Source organism: Ptiloglossa arizonensis, chromosome 1 (genome assembly GCF_051014685.1).
Source record: "Ptiloglossa arizonensis isolate GNS036 chromosome 1, iyPtiAriz1_principal, whole genome shotgun sequence".
Taxonomy (NCBI): Eukaryota; Metazoa; Arthropoda; class Insecta; order Hymenoptera; family Colletidae; genus Ptiloglossa; species Ptiloglossa arizonensis.
The window spans coordinates 711060-730493 of NC_135048.1; the positions used below are offsets into that span (position 1 = coordinate 711060).

The 19434-nt window shown below is 28.2% G+C and overlaps 1 protein-coding gene across 3 annotated transcripts in view; it reads right to left on the bottom strand.

Annotated features, from left to right (window-relative positions):
- Wech (tripartite motif containing 71 protein wech) overlaps positions 1–11112 on the bottom strand; it is a 38380-nt gene extending 27268 nt beyond the window's left edge. For 2 of the 3 annotated variants that reach the window (XM_076307522.1, XM_076307508.1), the window contains exon 1: positions 9932–10217. The gene's annotated coding sequence lies outside the window, so the exon portion shown is untranslated. Of the gene's footprint in view, positions 1–9931; positions 10218–11045 lie in introns of those variants that run through there. The other variant, XM_076307514.1, reaches the window with a different exon arrangement.
- Positions 11113–19434: the final 8322 nt, after the last annotated feature.

The following is a 19434-nucleotide window of genomic DNA, read 5'->3' on the forward strand; positions in this document are numbered from 1 at the left end:
CTAAGAAAAATAAGGGAATGTAGAACAACCAATCATCCTATTTATTACTTAAATGAGACAAGTCATACAAAAAGTAAAGTGTGACAAGATGCGAGTATCCTTTGTAAAAGATTTTATCACCCGAAAAAAAAATCCAAGTGGTGAAGAGAAACGATTAATTATTACGCACATTGGTAACGATTCAATTACTTACTGCTCAGATTCAATTACTTAAATTCTATCTGAAGTCTTCTCAGAATCATTTAATGATAAATGATTCTACAATGTTTTCTGTACTGCTATCTAATTCTCAAAATTTATTTTTAACTTTAGTGACAATGTGATCCACACATTTTTTCTAATCATCAGTTGTCACTACATTTACTACCTCATGAAATCAATTTTTATTGTTAAGTAATTTTGTATAATTTTAAATGTATAATTAATAAACTGAATTCAAAATGTAAACAAGCTTTTTTACAACTTATTTGTAAAATATATTATGTATGTGTGCTCTTATTTCTTTTGTTATTTATCTATATTTGTATTGTCAACGAATATTTTCACATTCAGAAATGTAATTTCCTCTTTCTCAATATTTAAATTACCTACAATTCTATGTAGGCCCTGGCTTAGACACGCGTCCAAATATTTTCTATCACATTCAGATCAGATAATTGGGAAGGAGTCTTAATCACTTTTGGATAATTACATATCGGTCACATCTTCTCAATGTGTCAAGTATGTTTCGGGTCGATATCAACATAAAATGTAAAACAATTAAAAATTCCCAATTTTTTATATTATTTTTCCAAATATTCGGATAAATATATTTATCCATGTTTTTCTCAATAAATGCTAAGGTGCTTACTTCAGATGCAGACACGTAACACTAGATCATTAACGATCCACCTCTATATTTAATTGTGGAGTTCAAATTTTTTATTTTAAATTCTTCATTTTATCGTCATCGCATGGTAATTTTCACATCGGAACAAAAAACATTAAAATTGCTTTAGTCGATAAAAATTACTTTTTTCCAAAAATTAATGTCTTTGGGTAAATATAATATATGTTAGCAAACTCTAATCTTTTCTGCTTATTTCTTTTACTTGCAAATGACTTGTCGCGTGCTGAGCGACCATAAATATCTTCTTTTCGTAAAACTTTTCTTACCGTCTCTGGATGAACACATTTTTATAGATATTTCTCAACTTCGTTAGTCAATTTTGATATACTAAACTTCAAATTCACTTCAATTTTTCTTATTTACTATTATATTATATTGTACTAATGCTTCTGACAATAATTTGTACGATTTCTCTATAACTTTTACTATTTTCATAGTTCTTAATAACAATCTGTCGCTCTTCTACAATTCTTTGCTTCATTTTACATTTTTCGCTTTACTTTTTTACTTGAAATATATTTCAAATGCTACAGTAGACAATACTAATAATTGTTAGACAATGTAATATTCTTCTATTGCAAGACTTTCATTTTTTTCTGGGAATTCCCCATGCAAAAAGAGTCTACTGAACGATTTCAGCTGTAACATGTTTTCTGCGCTGTTTTATAGTGACTTTTTTTTCTGTATTTAAAAATGTTCATTGGCCTTGATGTTACTACACAATGAATACAAATATGTTTAAAATATATATTCAACATATTTTTGTCCCAAGACATCCCTAAACATTTTTACAAAATGAAGTATGTTTCATATGGACGGTGTATGATTTTGATTATGACTCACTGTATATTTACTTTAAACTTACGTGTTAGTCTTGCACAACTCCGGAAACCAGCTACTAAATAAATAGACCATTATTATCGTCCCGTGTTGAATTGTACATTTAATTCTCCAAGGACGAGGTCAAACATCCATATTGTATATTTTGTGAAAATATTACAATTTACCGATATATGGGATGAAATATATTTTTTAATGAATTGGTATCAAGAATTTGTTCTACTAAGGTTGAAAGTTTATATGCTTTATGTTATTGCACGATAAATATGTTTAAAATGTCAAAATACAGTAATATGCGATTCCAGTGTGCAAAGTATTATTATAACCAGCGAAGAAATAAGTTGAAGTCGAAGGAGATGAATTTGAAACAGAATTATCAATCCTACACGTATTCTTTGTTTTCGAGTCCATAAAGTTACATTTATAAACTTTAACCGCTAATACTTCGGTAAGCGAAACCTTAGTGTGTAAAATAGCACAAAGTATTTTTTAATTTATACAAGCACGCGTAGCCACGCATGCAATGGTAGCTTTATCGTTTTGTATAAGTAAATACCGGTCCGCTCTTATATATTATTGAAATAAACTTTCGTCCGGGTCAACGTTTATTTAGCTTCTTTATAACGCAAAATATCAGTCGTTATTCCTTATCCATTGTAAATAAAAATATGCCAAACACTGAGAACACTGAGCTTCTGATTTAATAAAGTTTGTTGATATGGCAAATAAATCAATCGAAATTTATATTAGTGAAAATAACTTTTTCGAATACAATTTAAATCCATTAGGTTTTGCAGTCCGTTTGACTATAAAAATTCTTATTTCCTCAATGCACAAAACTCTTGAAAATAATAAAATAATGCTATTATAAAAGACAATTTTTTTTTATGTACCTACGTGTTTTTATAAATCAATATATCCTTTTTCTTACTTTTATGGAAGTTATTGTTTTGAGTTTATAACTAAGAAAAATATAAAACATATTCTCGTTGCCGTAAAATCCACATATGCTAATGGACTAGTTAAGCGTATTAATCGAATTTTGAAAATATTATTGCAGGCACCCCGTAGGTCATTTCGATCTCCACTTTGTGCATGAGTAAGAAAAGGAAAACCATCAGTCCTTACCGACTGTATCTATTGATTCAGTGAAATGAATTTATCTTCCATTGGCTAATAAAAATTGTTTGTAAAGAATCTAATTTACATCTTATTAATTATTTTATATAGTTTTTGAATAACAATGTAGTCAATATTTTTGTTAATACTTAATTTATGTATCGACGAGTATAAACAAACTGTAAGATATTCACCATATCTGATCAAAGTTTTTTTCAACAAAAATGAATACAGTAATAAAAACTAAAAAATTCACGGTACTCTAAACAGTCTCCTTGGAGAGTGTACTGTCACCAAAGACTCATAGTGACGAAGAAACATCCTCGGTGTAAATGTGTTTTGTCAATTAGGTTTTGCACAATGGCTGTGGTTTGTTGGCATACTATTAATAGCTTACGAGATATTTAATCTTAAAATTTTGACGGTATATTTATCTGCTAAAATAAAAGAACAGTTTTTAAGCAAGAGCGCCTTTGTAAGGCGCTTACCTACCATATGGCATTAATTTTTTATATAAATTCGAGTCCCGTAGGGATTTTTCTCCACTAATACACATTTTCTTCTTATTTGCGCTTTTTTCTTTTTGTTGTGCCAACCTTTTAATGTTATATTTGAATATTGAAACTGAATTTTTTGTAAACATTGTACTTAATTAACACTTTTGTTGTAACGAATACGTAAGCTGGAATATTTCCCATAACAACATACAAAACTCTGAAATTTTCTTAATCGTGAATATTCTTAACGAGAATGTTGAGCAATGTTATGTAAAAATCGATTATCCGTCCGTTGTTGACTTCATATTGCTCATATAGGTAATGCCATAAATTTTCTTTTGTTATATCTTTATCAATACTTTTATGATTTGCATGTAATAGGTTGTTCAATAAGATTTGTCGTTCGATAAAACTTACTAAACAATCTAGTACTTTGATTAAAATAGAAATATTAATTAAAGCAATACCATTTTGTCTTTCTATTATATATTTCATATTCGTGAATATACAGGATGTCCCACACAACAGAGACACATTATATCTATAAAATGTTTATAGATAGAAAAAAATTTCATAAGGCAATAAAGCATATTCTAATAGTATTTTATACATTTTTATACATTAATGTACCTCCAAAATTCATCTGCACCTATTTTTTATATTATGCCTCGTACTTCTTAATCGGTGCATTTTTTCGTCTCTGTAAAAAAATATCAAAGGATTTATTGAAAATAAAGTGAAATTTCCTACATTAAACAACATATTTTGGAAGAAATATCTAAAATTATTGAAGAAGACTTAATTATATTTTAAATAATGTAAAAAAAGGAGAAAGTTTTCGGATACAGGGTAACTCGAACATTTGTTACATCGTCAGTCATAATGATAACAATTAATATATATAAACTAATTTCAGGGCTAAGGAAACTTTAAATTGCAATAACATATAAACTAGTAGTTGTGAGGCATAAATCTCTTAATACTTGCAAAGAAGAAAGAAGTGCACCAACTAGCGTATTCAAAAGTGTGGAGTACGGTATAAAACATCGGCGCGGTTAAATTTTTTAAATCCATTAATATATAAAAATTCACAAAATTTCAAATATCAAAACATGCTCCATTCTAAACCATTTAACTATACTTTATAACATTTTTTGTTATCTATAAGAATTTTCAAGATATAGCTAGTCTCCTTTGCGTAGTCGGTTGCCCTGTACAAGATGGACAATTTAAAAGAGACTACTTAATTATCTTCATTATTTATGGTCTTACAAAGAAACTCTTCAAGATAAAGTTGGACTGTTCAAAGGGGCACATGAAACGGTAGTATTATTCTTTTCCAATTTCATTTTTTACGAGAATTTAAGATCATTGATATTTTTTCTAAATAACAACCTTTATCTTTTTTTATATCTTTGTAGAGAATAAAAACACCAATGATTTGAAGTTGCATATTGTGTTTAAAATGATGGCTGTTAATGCAACAATCAAGTCTAAAAATAATACCACTTTCTTGCTCAAGCTGTTGCAAACTTGTATGCAGATCATAAGACACTGCACTTAAAATATTAAATGCAGTTGCTTCATGTAATAACATACTCATTTGAAATAATAATTTCGATCAACGCTCTGTATGACGAGAATCATACCATAAACAAATTTTTGAAACACATTCATTAAACAGAGAATATGAAATGGTGAATCACAATTGCCTGTCGAATTATCAAGAAAAAAATTTTATTATCTGTACATCAATCATTTATTAAACGCATTAATAAGTGTTTGGAAGCGGAAGGTCATCATTTTGAACACTTTTTATGGCGTTCTTCTATCAAAAATTTTGTATTGTTATTAGTGTATAAATGTAAAAAATTAATGTAATACCGTAACAATTTTATAGACCCTCTAAATATCTTAAAGAATAAAAGTTTTACAAAAAGATATTGAAGACAAAAAGCATATGTACTTTTACGGCATTTTATTGATATCATTTGAATTCTGTCTCAAAATCTTGAAAAATATGTTTCACCTTTTGTTTTAACTGTCTGCTGCAAGATACTTCATTGTATCAACTTAAATGAGATACTCCGTACTCCATTCTTTAATTTTGTAAGTGATCTTAATATATTGAAAGATTCATCCTGTAATTAAAAATAAAGCGAACTAATAGAATTAAAATTTTTTTATACTCAATAAAATTTATGCTCAAACGTAAATAGTAATATATAATTAAAAGGAAATGTAAACAACAAAAATATATATACAAAGTGTTTTAAACCACCACTACCACCATCCCCCTCCCCCTCATTAGAATGAAGGGAGTGACTTGTGTGGAAAACCCAAAAGATTTTCATAATTCCGATATGCTGCATCAAATGATAATAATTGAAAGTTTTAGTACCGACCGGAAATGTAATATTCATAACATTTTCGAATGGCACATAATATTTGTTATTGCATATTTGGAGTCTATGTAAAAAAATATGAACATTTTGTCTCAGTTCAAATTTTTCAAATTAAAAAATTCAAACGTAAATAGTAATATATAATTAAAAAGAAATGTAAACAACAAAAATATATTTTAAAAGAAAATTAGAAATAAATTGCAAAATTAAAATTGCCCTTTAGAATTACCACGAAAAAAATATAGAATTTTTATAAATTTTTTATTTTATAACATAATTTACAGAATAATTCCTTTTTGTTAATAAATAAATAAATCAAAAGAAATTTAATTTAGAAATTGTTTCATAACATATCTAATAAACATAATAGATCTAATATCGGTTCACATAATTTAAAATAATTTTGTAAATGTAATAAAAAAAAATTTTAACTTAAGTTTACAAACGGACCATTGTTTTGAAAGATATAAAAATCTAGTTTCTTTTCGAAAGAATCGACTTCTTGAAAAATTCCATTAGCTAATGATCGAGTTACTTAAAGAAATTACAGTTTTAATAACAAGAAAACTTTCTTTGCGTAGAATTCGAATATCTAATAAAAAATATCATATTCCATTTATAAAAGTCGATTTCCGGTATGAATATTCCTTTCTCAGTCAGTAGTTGTTTTTAATAGTTTTGAAGTATTAGCATTTTTTAGATTTTCCATAAAAACCACTCCTCTCCAATTTAATATGGATGACTGTGATGTGGAGCACCGTGTATCTTATCGAAAAAAAGCCCTGAGGAATTTTCTAACTTTTAACATTAAATATCTCGTCAATTACCGTCTACCCACAATACAATAAATACTTGGAACTGTCTTTCAAAATTTATCTCTGTGCAAAACCACATTAACGAATATCGTTGTCAAACTTGTATCGAGAAATATTTCCTAATGAGATGATCCTAATTCTGTCTGATATTGAATCTTTCGTTTCTCTTAGTATTATCTTCCTCAAACTGCTATTTATTTTTTTACTTTCTTATTATCAATCCTTAATTCTTATTATTTAACAAAACTTGGTATTTATACTATTTATTACGAGATCATAGTTCAGTTAACAATAAGTATATACAAAAACTATAAAACAATACAATTCCATATTTATATTGTAACTTTGAATAGGAGTGACTCGTTACTATTGTATTACCTTTATCCGATTTATTCAAAGATGTTTGTGTGTATAGTTTACTTGTAATATCTAGATATATTTTTTTTACATTTTTTGTACAATAGTAATATTCATATTGTTCGCGTCGTATGATTAATTTAATTATATTTTTATTTGTAATAAATATAAGAAGTAAGAAATTTTGTCCAATAATAAAGATTAAATACTAGTAACGCCAGTATTAAATTATTTTATGTACTTCTATCTAATATATCGTTGAAAAAGTAACAGTATAAAAAACAATTTAAAAAAAAGTATAAAAAACAAAAAGTAAAATCCAATGTTGCCAATTCGAAACCCAGAACCTTCAACAACTTCAAAATTCAAAAGAATTTGAAACTGCAGAAATGTAGCTCAAGTAACGCTAACAACGTAACAGTTTTTGTTTTCGTTAATGACACAATTCTAATAAAATACATTTCTTTTAAAACTCTTTTTTATAATATAAAATATTAAAAGCCATAAAACTTAGTTCAGTTCCAAATTTGTTAAATTTTAGAATTATCGAATTTCCTCTTGTGAGTCTTTAATACTAATCCAACATTCAACGCAACAATTGAGAATGGAATAGATTTCTTACAATTTCATAGTTCACGTAAAAATTCATACAGAACAAAATTCAAGATTTAACTAAACTATTATAAATTTTGTTTTCATAAACAGTCAAGTCTGCCCAGCAATATTGAAATTTGTTGGTTACAGTTATTCGTTACAGAAATGCCTGGATAAATACAATTAATGTTTCACGATTAGTTTATGTCAATCTATTAACACGTAAAAAGAAGCATAAAAGGGAACAAATGAATAATGAAATTCGATTATTACGCGTGATTTATTTCTTTCCAAAAATGATTAGACTTATCGGGATATTACAAGCTACAACTTGTTGACACGGTGTAATTATATGTATTCCGTGACCTATAAAGATCTTCCACATTTGTATAATTAAATTCAGGCAAAAACATTCCATTACCGGACGAGTGTATGGAAGTAGTAAAATTTTCTTAGCAACGTACAATATTTTCTTTGAATAGAAATTTGAGATACGTTAGCAGAAGATGACTAAAAATATAGTAAATCTACTTATGTGATTAAATCGCTCTCGTAATGCGTTTTATTAAATACTTAATACTTAAATGCTCTTGGCATACAATTTTAATTTTTGAATGTTAATTAAAGTTAAACAAGTAATATGTTTATACTTCCTCATAAAATGCAAATTTGGGAAAAATAAAATTTGATTTAATATGTAAATACATACATATATATGCAGAATATGTAAAACTGCGGATACAACTGCGGATACAACTGCGTATCTACAAATTCACATAATTCGAAGGCTTACTGTATATACAAGCAAACGGTACTCTTCCGTTAATGAAAACTAAACAGTTTTCACTAGTTTTTATCCTATTATAACAAAATAAATACCATTTTATAATGTTCTATTATTTATCCGTTAATTTATCACTATCTGTTTACATTAAATAATAAAATTCACTCTGCAGATAACTTTCGGAATTCAAAGTCTGGCTTTATATTAGTTTTGGAAAGTAAACGCTACATATTAGCCTGCAAACTTTTCCCTTTTCCTTTTTCCAGCAGCTGGTCTGCAGCAGTTAGAGGGTGCTATCCTTGAAATCGCCATGGCGACCAGGGTTAGACCTACTATTCTTTTCGGGGGTCAAAAAGAAAGAGAAAGTGGAGTATCTGTCATCTAAAAGTTCGAAGTAACCTATAACACGACGAATCGTGGAGAATCATAAACGCAAAGAATAATACACATCTACATACTTTCGAAAAATATAGTGCTCCGATTAATTTGTTAAGTAAAACCTCATACAATAAAATTTAATTTATTGTTTTAATGATGAATTAAGTTTGTAATTCTTCAAAAAAGTAAAATAAATAATCAAAGTAATCAATACACTTATGATAAATACTATAATCAAAGACCCTTTTGGTATCTTAATAAATAATTTATCTATTTTAAACATTTCGTCTAATTATTAAATTATGAAATCAAATTAAAAAAGTTATAACAATATAATTAATAATTACTGATAGTAATTATTAATATATTAGTAATTAGTAAATAATAACTATAGACAGTAGGGTAAGTACAAATTTTGTATCATTGACGTCAATAGACTGTCACAAACACAATCACAAACACGTACCGAAGTATTATAAATCTACCAAATATGTATTTTCTAGATGATTGATTAAATTATAGGAAATAAAATTTTTAACAAAAATTTGTGAAAAAGGCCTAGTTCTGTAGTATCTCGTGTATAATCGTTACTCATACTTGTATCATTTACAAATACGTTTGTTCACACAATTTAATTTTACTTAAAAATATATTCTATACCTTATGAATGTCCAAAACAAAATATTGTTCAAATATTTCATTATAAAACTACTTATCGAAATTCACTTTTGATAATTTTCATATGTTTTATTAACGATTTATTTTTAAAAACATTTTGAAAGAAACAGACTTGCATATATTTCGTTACAATATTATTGTACTTCTTTTCTAAATTATTTATTACAATCATAATTAATATAATGAAAACGAACAATGTTTCCGAATTTTATTTTCTGTCGTTGTACAGCGCCGTGATAGGTAAGTACTTTCCCTCTTATTCAAATTTCAATGTCGTCCGAGGAAAACATTTTACGACACAAATACGGAAACGTAAACGAACATATTTGACCCATGCCAAGCAAATTTGAAATTCCAATTGCTACACTCTCTTCAACTCGGTAGCAATTATCAACAAATTAGACAAACATTACGTTTTATACATTAAATCGATCCAGATTGTTGCTTTCTTTCATTTCGTGAGTTTGCGAAATGAAATCAATGTATGATCCTATTATTTCATTTGTTTCGTCGTTTACCGTTTATTATACAAAAGAAGCAAATTGGTACAAAAAAGCAAAAATATACATACATACCTTCACCACACTGGAGCACTCCGCAAAATGCTAAACATTCAGTGGATCATTGGTTTCGTTGAAACAAAAAGCAACAATTATATCACTTTTAAAACTACTGAATAATAATTTCAAAACAGCGATAAAACTATAAAGCGGAAAGAAACAAAAATTGAAAGATCAATTGGTTTTTAATCTTGCACTCGCTACATGTAGATAACCGCAAGGATCCATGAACAAATTCACAATGATTGCACTAAATTAGTTGGTATCTGACACGTGCTCGTCGAACAAAATATTGAACGCGTCGAGCCTCCGATCCGCACTGAACTCTTGAATTCGACTACTGGACTAAATCTCGTTGAAACTCGACTCTAACACCCCTCCCCTCTCCTTTTCCTTCCGCTAAGCCGGTGGACTTCTCTCAACCAATCGAAAGAATGCATTTTTACCCCTCATTCGAATTGGTGATTCTCACCCCCGCACATTTCTTTAGTGGAACTCACAACAATTTCGCCCCTTCTTCGTATCTACCCTATCTTTCTTTACTTTTCTAATATATTCTCACCTTCTGTCTCAAACATTAAAAGATCGTAATTTCGAAAATTGTTACTAATGTAATTTTTCAGTTTAAAATATGAATTTCATTTAACATTAAATCCCTATTAATTCAGTTCAGAACTACGATTATCCAGACAATGCAGTACAAAATATTAATTTCCAATAATAATTTACGGTTGTGATTTCCACTCGACGATAAGTCCAACATTTTTATTCTTCTCTTAACATCAATGTAATGTACACGACATACAACGACACGAATCCATGTATAATGAAATAATTGAATCGAATATATGAATTGATTATAATATTTACGAAGTGTAAAATAAGTGATTAATCGAACAAAAAAAAAAGGCTATAGACCTTCTTTGCAAGTTTTACTGTAAAAAAACTTTTAAATGGATATCAATGGAAATCTTTTTAGAAGAAAAATATCGTTTCATAAATGATCCAACGTGTACATGTAGAAGTGATTTGTAAGCGGTAAAAATAAAAAAGTAAAACATTCGTTGCAATCACAATCACTTTCACAAACTCTGTCACTTTGACGAATTCGTCTTCCGTACATACGTACATGTGTGACGTGTGCGAAGATATTTTCCTTTCGCGTACTTTGTTTTACGAAATGAAGCTTAATCCCGTTGAATCATTCGAAAATGTAGAGAGTTTAGTTGCAGTACCTTCTACGGCGTACGTATGCATGTACCTACATAGTCGGCCATCCGGTAGAACAATTTCCATGTAAGAGATGGAAGAGCGCGTGCGCTGCGAAATCATGAATGGAGCCACCGCTCAATGCGAATTCAGCTATACTGTCACAGTCATACAGCCATTCTACTTTTATTTATATCCCACCAACAATGACCTTGAGATATCGTAGGCTCGATCAGAATAATAAAGATTTTTTTCCGCAGAGAGACAATTGTCACCGCGATCGTCATAAACAACCGTGAGCTAACAATTATTGTTATTGAAAAATAATAGAAATACTAGAAAGATCGAACTGAACACTATTTAATACACTAATTTGATTTTTCAATTCCTCGAATCATAATACTTGCTATATTTTCGAATCAAAATTCTTCCTTGGATTAGTACCCAAGTATGTGCTGGATTTTACTTATTATTAATATAAAGTTTTTGCTTTTCAATATTTTACGTTTTCAGTAGTGGTACAAATAGATATTATTATCGATTGTGTAGGGCTAGTGTAAATGGTATGTATGTACATAGAATTTGAAAGAAGGTCGCTTCAGTCCAAAGAAATAATTCCAAAATATAATATATATTTTTTTTTCCACGAATCTTTGTTATTCAGATTATTGATTTTGAATTGCCGTTAATTTCTATACATTTTCCAAAAGGATGAACGAACGTGTGTTTTGCACTTTCGGCAGTATTGAAAGTAAATTTATACTTTAAACGTGTGTGTAAATAAATTTTCAACTATTTAGAAAGATTTAGTTGCGCGTACCATTAACACTTCAAAACTATCATTTTATATACATTCTGAAATAAAATGGGTACATATTTTTATTCGAAAACACGTAATGTTATGTAGTTTTTTTTCCTACCTATCCGTAATTTTTATTTTTCAAAGTCCTTTGATGGTCAACATATTCTATGTAGTCGAAGTTGTTTTTATGAGCAACACCACTGCATTAAGAAAAATGTGTTGCACAATTTTAAATGTTGAGGATCTTGAAACCTCGTAAAATTTAACCGTGAAAATAAATGTTTATCAGAATATTCGCTCTTTTGAAACGTACAATAATTTTCTCCAAATTGGTTTTTGGATCACCAAATCAACCGGAAATATTCTAGGTTTCCAAGTTAGAAGAAATATACTGTTTATTGTTCGCAAGCATAATGGTTACAGTTTTAAAATTTACATTCTCGAATACAAAGCTTTATATAAAACATTTCTAATTTGTTGTTTTAAAGGCAATCACCTGTTTTCAGGTTATACCGCGTTCATTCCGGAAATAATGAAAGTTGTATTGTATGAAAATTATATTATTCCTATATAAGACTGAAATTTTATAAAAAAAAAAAAAAAAAAAAAAAAACAAGTTTTGATTAGTGTTTTCAGAAGATTTTTCTTTTAATGTAATATTTTAATGCATGGATAAATCTGAATAAAATATAATTTTGAAAGATATGATTTCTCCTAGAAACATCAATTGGTGTATGAAGAATTAACGCAGCACAGGTTTATGAATGAGTGCCTTGGGTGTGAGGATCACGTGGTGGGGCGCTGTAGCGCTTTTAACGATCGAGAACATCTCGTCTCCTCCCTTTCTCGGGCTTTATTACACCTTTCCTTTCTTTTTCTTTTAATATGACAAAATAGTATAGGACTGAATAATTAAAGAAATTTCAAACAAATTTTTCTATTTTTATCTTACAAAAATACATAATATATAAAATGAGTACAACTTATAAAAGAATTTAATTCATATAATATATTTTTACACAATCTTTCTATTGGCTATATAAACAAGTTTTAAATTCTTGTACATTTTGATCAAACACCTCTTACGTTCTAAAGAAAATAGTGTTTTGGAATATCCTATGAAGAGAAAATGACGTCTTCGATATTCCCTTCACGTAATACTATTGATGAGTGTACTTATAATTAGTAACATTTTTTTTAATGTATACAGAGGTACGTAAATTATTACACACACCACAATGTTTACACCTTTTTGTTACTGTTCTGTAGTCTGTCATAATTTCCGTTTGAGAAATATATTCTTAAAATGTACATAATAAATAATTAGTAAATGTATATAAAAGAATAATCATGGTTACTTCGACCACTTCTTCCACATTAATATTCGCGACTCCAATATTGAGGTATGTTAAACCTAAACTAATTATCAGTGTTTCTGATACTGTACTTAAGTAAAGAAACTTCCATGATTTAATTAAATGTCAAAAATTCATTAATGATGTCCATAGTTATGCGATAACAACTTTAAGTACATTACATAGTCAGGTAGTGTAAATTTCGTATAAAAGAAAAAGAAACAAGTAAATGTAATTTGTATTAAAAAAAAATGTAGGGACAAAATGTTTGCCTTTTCAACATTCTGCTTCAGATATTTTATTGCATTTTGTTAGTAATAACTATTCTTTGGATGCAAAAATATAACCAGTAGTTCGTTGGTACAGTAGTACCCGACTATATATGAAAAATCAAAACCGAACATTCCCATATAGTCGAGGTTGGTCGTGAATTTATTCCAAGAACTGATCTTTTTTATCTCGAACTAAGACCCAGCCTCGTGTGAACCGTCTGATAAGAAGAGTGAGCAAGATACAACAGGAGTGAGCGTAACAACGAGTGTCTCGTATTACAGGCATTCGGTCGCCGAGTTTCAAATACTGATGTCACACGTATAACAATATAACAGCCATTTATTCAAAATAAAATCTTTTAGAAAAACTGTAAGGAAAAATTATTATTAGTGGATTAATGAAATTATCCTGATAATAAGATCAAACACGACCGTACTTAAACTGTTATTACTTATACGTTACACGAATCATTTTTTAAAAACTTTCAAATGTATGTAATTAAAAATAATGCAAGTAAGATCATGTTTGGACTTATTTTCGAAGGAAAAATTTCAAGAAACTATTGATAATATTCTCATAAATATATAATATCAAATATAACAATGTAGTTTTCATTAATGCATGAAATTTCATGAAAACTCTGCGTTAAGAAAACATATGTAATGATGGAAATGATTTTTTTTGCATGTATTTCGGTAAAATCTTCGCAAACATTCTGGCACTAATGTACTTTTTGTGAATAAGTTTTGCGCCAAGATAAAACATTGGGCAAAAGTTTGTAAATTTCTGCAAGGTGTTGAGTATAAAGTGTGGGCGTAGAGAATTACTCGCGTGTAGGCGTACAAGTAGGTGGATATATTGAGAATCGTTGAATAATCTGTTTGTAGCATACACACGCACGCGCAAGAGTTCAACCCTGTAATATGAGAATAAAATGGAACTTTACTTACTTTAGTCAATTCAATAAATTGTCTTTAATTAAAATTATGCACACCTACAAAAAAGTTATTTTAAATGAGAGTTACAAGTAGGTTCTACCACTATTACTGTAAGATTCGAAAACTTTAAAAATTGTATAAAAATATAAAATTCTCAAATGTGTAAAAACGATATATTAAGAATTTCTTTAGTGGTCTTCTTTAATAATTAATATAATAAAAAGTATTGTTCATTGGAGTTGGATTAAACAATTCTTATTGTTTAGAGCTTATATATACGAATATCGTAATATGTAGAATACACTTCAATAATTTATTGGAGATTCAAAAGGAATAAAAATAATTTATAGAAATATTTGTCTTATTTGTCCTTGTGTCCAAAATATAGCCATTTTTATACTCCAATAACGTGCAGTTGCTTAGCTTTGTAGAAATAGCTGGGGATGAAATTTCATTACTGAATATAACTTTATTTAAGTAATTTCGCTTATATAACAGGTTCGAAAGGCTCAACTAGCTCAATTTATGATTAAGAATTATCATAATATAAGAATAGCTATAACTTGAAAACAAGATTAAATAATACACATATTTATATGAATTTTTCATTGACACGAGGAAAACTAAATTAATTAATTGTTACTAGATAAATTACGAACCTCATGATTTAACATTCATAAATATAATTTTACAATACTTCATGATAGTAGTAATTGCAAATTATTTACTATGAATAGTTGACCAAATCTATACTAGTATAACCTTATTACAATGAATAGTTGACCAAATCTATACTAGTATAACCTTATTACAATGAATAGTTGATCAAATCTACGTGGTTTTATTACTATGAATAGTTAATAGAATATGCATAACTTCGTTACTATGAATAGTTAATCGAATCTAGACCACTTCATTACACTCAAAGTACTCTCTTCGTATTTTCACAAGAATTTTATACAATTTACGCAAATCTTACTAACATTTATTATTTCCAGAAATAAGTAGAAAATGTACTCATATAAACAATGGCGTATTATAATGATCATATTACAATCAATATTTGACTAAATAATTCGTGCTTTACTCTAATAATTAGTTCTATTACACAAAAAGAAGACTTGAAAGTTTTTGTCCGCAGTGAATTCTCTGAATTAGAATAACGTATGGGGATAGTTAAGTACAATTTCTACAGAATGATTCAAAAGTAATGCCACAACATTTACTGACATGCTATATAAACTATACAAAAAAAGTCTTGCAAGAAAAGAATTCTAATAAACATGATTCCAACATACAATTTCTTTAATTACACCACAAATTACAGTATTGAAATTTCTAGTAAACACCATAGAAGCATACTAAGAAGTTTATATGACTTGTAAATGCATAACGTAAGCAGAAACAGGTACATTTAAGATATAATTTTAAATAGAATTTTCTCACGGAATTTTGAGAGTAGATCATCTATGTTTATTGCAAAATGTGAAACGAATTAACGGCGCCCGTGATAAATTTTGCGACATCACTGTTGAATCACTTTGTAGGTACTACACCCACGTTTTATGCGTGGGCATCGCGACGGAGGTGTCGTAGCAGTTTTGCTTCTGCAATGACCTTGGAAGCACCCACGTCACTGAAATAGACCACTGAGCAGGGGTGTTCGTTCATCGACGTCCCAACCATTCTTCTTAATTTTCCTCCCTACTTGCCACCCGTATTTCCCATATACCGTGTAGTACACGCGTGCGCGCATCAAACGTGAAAGCATAACCCTCAATTTCTATAAATGCATCAAATTCACGTTGCCATAATGATTTTTGGTTTTACTTATACATTCAATCGTTTCCAAATGAAATTCTTATCAATACCTCTGACTTTATAATAATATAAATTCAAGTTATCTACATTTTAGATATATTTAAACTATTATTAAACATATATAAATAATGTCTCTATCAACTACAATGTTATGGTTACGAGGGTTATTACAACTTATAGTAGAACTTGTTATGTGGGTATGATACTATTAGTCTTACAAGTATCCAAAATTTACCAATATTTTTTTAAGAATAGAGTAAAATTATTTAAATTAAACCACTTTCAACATTGTCTTAATTGTAAAATTTCTAATAAACAAATCAAAAATATTTTTAGTTTTGTTTAATTAGGTATATTGCTTCACATGTACTACGTACATCTTTGTTTTCGTGTAAATGTTCCTATATATGTAGGTTAATTGTACTACAAAGATTTACTATTTTTTCCTTTGAGAAATATAATATTTTAAAAAATTATTAAAATCTATAACATTAGTATAGCTGATATTAATATATATTTTCTTTCTGCACAGAATAATATTTAGCGATATAAAAAATCGTTAAATATTCAATTACAATGCAAGTATATTTCTTTTAATTTAATGGTATACAGTGCACATTCAATCATGAAATGCATTTTAGAGAACAGTTTTCCTAAACGGTCTTTGAAATCCCTGATTATGTACCTACCATAAGCTTCACAATACCAAGGAAAAGGGCAGAGTCCATAGTAATTCGGTAAGTAGTGGGGACAGGTATGAAGAAAGTTTGCTGACATATTCGTAAACAGTACCAAATTCATTCGCTAGAAAATGTCATATGATTACGAACTGTTTACTTTTGGAAAGCGATTTCTTAAATCATTTTTCACCAGGTTCCTTATATTTCGTAAATAACATAAAAAATTAATTAATACTGTTCATAAATTCTTAAGTAGTTAACAGGTTAAAACGGTTGAATGTATTTGTAAATGGTATTATAAATATTAAATATTAATATTTGTCTATCAATAATGACGTCTTAATTAACAATGAAAAGAAAAAATGTTATACAAACACGTGTATAGCATTCAATAATGTTAGTAAATACAATAAATTAAAATAAAAATATTTACTTTTTTTTTTTAAGTTTATTAATGTTACGAATTACTCAAATCCAATATTATCCTGTAATTTCATCAAAAAATGAGATTGTTTTCTTTGTATATTGTATTACCAATACTAAAAGTTATTTTAATGTGACACACGTATACTCGAATTATACTCGTATACATATTCAAATCATATCTTGGATTTTCTAATATCTTCTTTTTTTCTTTACACGATTTGCTTGAAACACCCTAAAAGATGTAGAATGTTAGTTAAACGAAACAAAAGTTAATTACGCAAGACGTAATACTTAGATTACGTCATTAATTCTAGATCACATTTAAGAAATTAATTAATTAAAATTTGAATACTCCAATATACTTCCACTATATAGGGTATCTTATTAAAATTGACACAACGAAGTATCTCGTAATAAATACATTAAAAAAGAAGTAGAATATATCTTTCAGAATTTTGAGAGGGGATTCAAATAGCATTATTAATTTTTTAATTTTTTAGCGGTTTCAAGGTCATGTCTGGGTCAACTTCTTTCACTATCGTTATTATAAACCTATATTTTTTATTTCAGAATCTTATTTTCCATAAATATATACATAATTTTTGTCTGAAATATTTCTTTATAAAACCTCCATTCTTTAGCTTGCGTTATTGACTTGATAATTCAGTATAGTCCATCGCTTAGTACAAACGGAAAAGTACTTACACAATTCTTGGAAGATCAAAAAATCAACTACTTCAAAAGATATTTTCACCGAATCATTAACTATGGACTAAATTTAATAAGCAAACAGAACATGAAGCAAAGACAGCTTCAGAATTTGTATCAATAATATTTTATAAAAGTTCATTATCAAGCAAATTATGTTTGCCACACATATTCGAGTCATTGTCATATCTTTGACTTCGTAAATTATAAATATTAAGATTTAACGATTGTAAATAATTTAAGTTAATTTTATATAAGGCTTCATCAGTGGTGTCTGCAACAGTAATAAAACTTAAATGGTCGCAAGTTCTCTTGTATTGGTTATTGTAGATCAGATCATTAACCACGCTTTAAAACAGGATAATAATCAATATTCACTCATGTAAATATAATATAATTAAAAAATCTCCATTCAAATTAGTATGTGTATACTTATACAATACAGTTAATTAAAATTTGTGATTAATTTGGTAATATTATTTAATACAAAATTAACGTATCGCATTTTTGCAGTAAACAATACATAAAGACCACACAAAATGTTAACGAAAATATAGGACTTCTTTCTAGGATTAATTTCTTAGACCAATATAAATTGGAAGATCTTTTTCTATTTTACAATCTAAAAATACAGTTTCGAAATATAAGCGGGTAAAGTTTAAAAGTTTGCGAACGTCATGGATACCATCTTCTTGTGTAAGCATGTATTTACTTGTACGACGAACAATCAGCTGACTGAAATTCAAATACGTAGTATGTACCAAAACTCCCATTAGTAATACTTAACTACTTATACCTTGATAATAAAATTTCAAGTTGCGAAATAGTAAAAGACATTTAAATTTTTCGCGTGAGGAATTGATTTTAAAAAGGATTATCAATTTCATTACTTATTGTTTTTACTGCGAAATTGTTTTGGAGACTCCTCCCGAATAATTCCAAGACAAAAAGAAATGTCTTTTAAGTATCGGATCATTTGAATAACGATAAAACATGCTACACACACGTCGAAGTTTAATATATAAAATTACACAAGCGTGGATCCGCTACTGTTGTTCTAAATAGTGTACCAAAGTCCACCTACCTATCATTATTTTTTTTTTGTGTTTATTGGCAGGGAAATGATGTTTCAATACCTTTATTATAATTTAATTTGTATTAAATTACAATAACCTTTGAAACTATCATACCAGAATTTTATTAAATCACTGATTGGAAGGAGTAAAAGGTAGTATAGTGGAGACTGGCCAACTCCTTCACGCATCGTGCGTTACGTTATCAAAGTTCGCGTTAAAAAAATATTTAA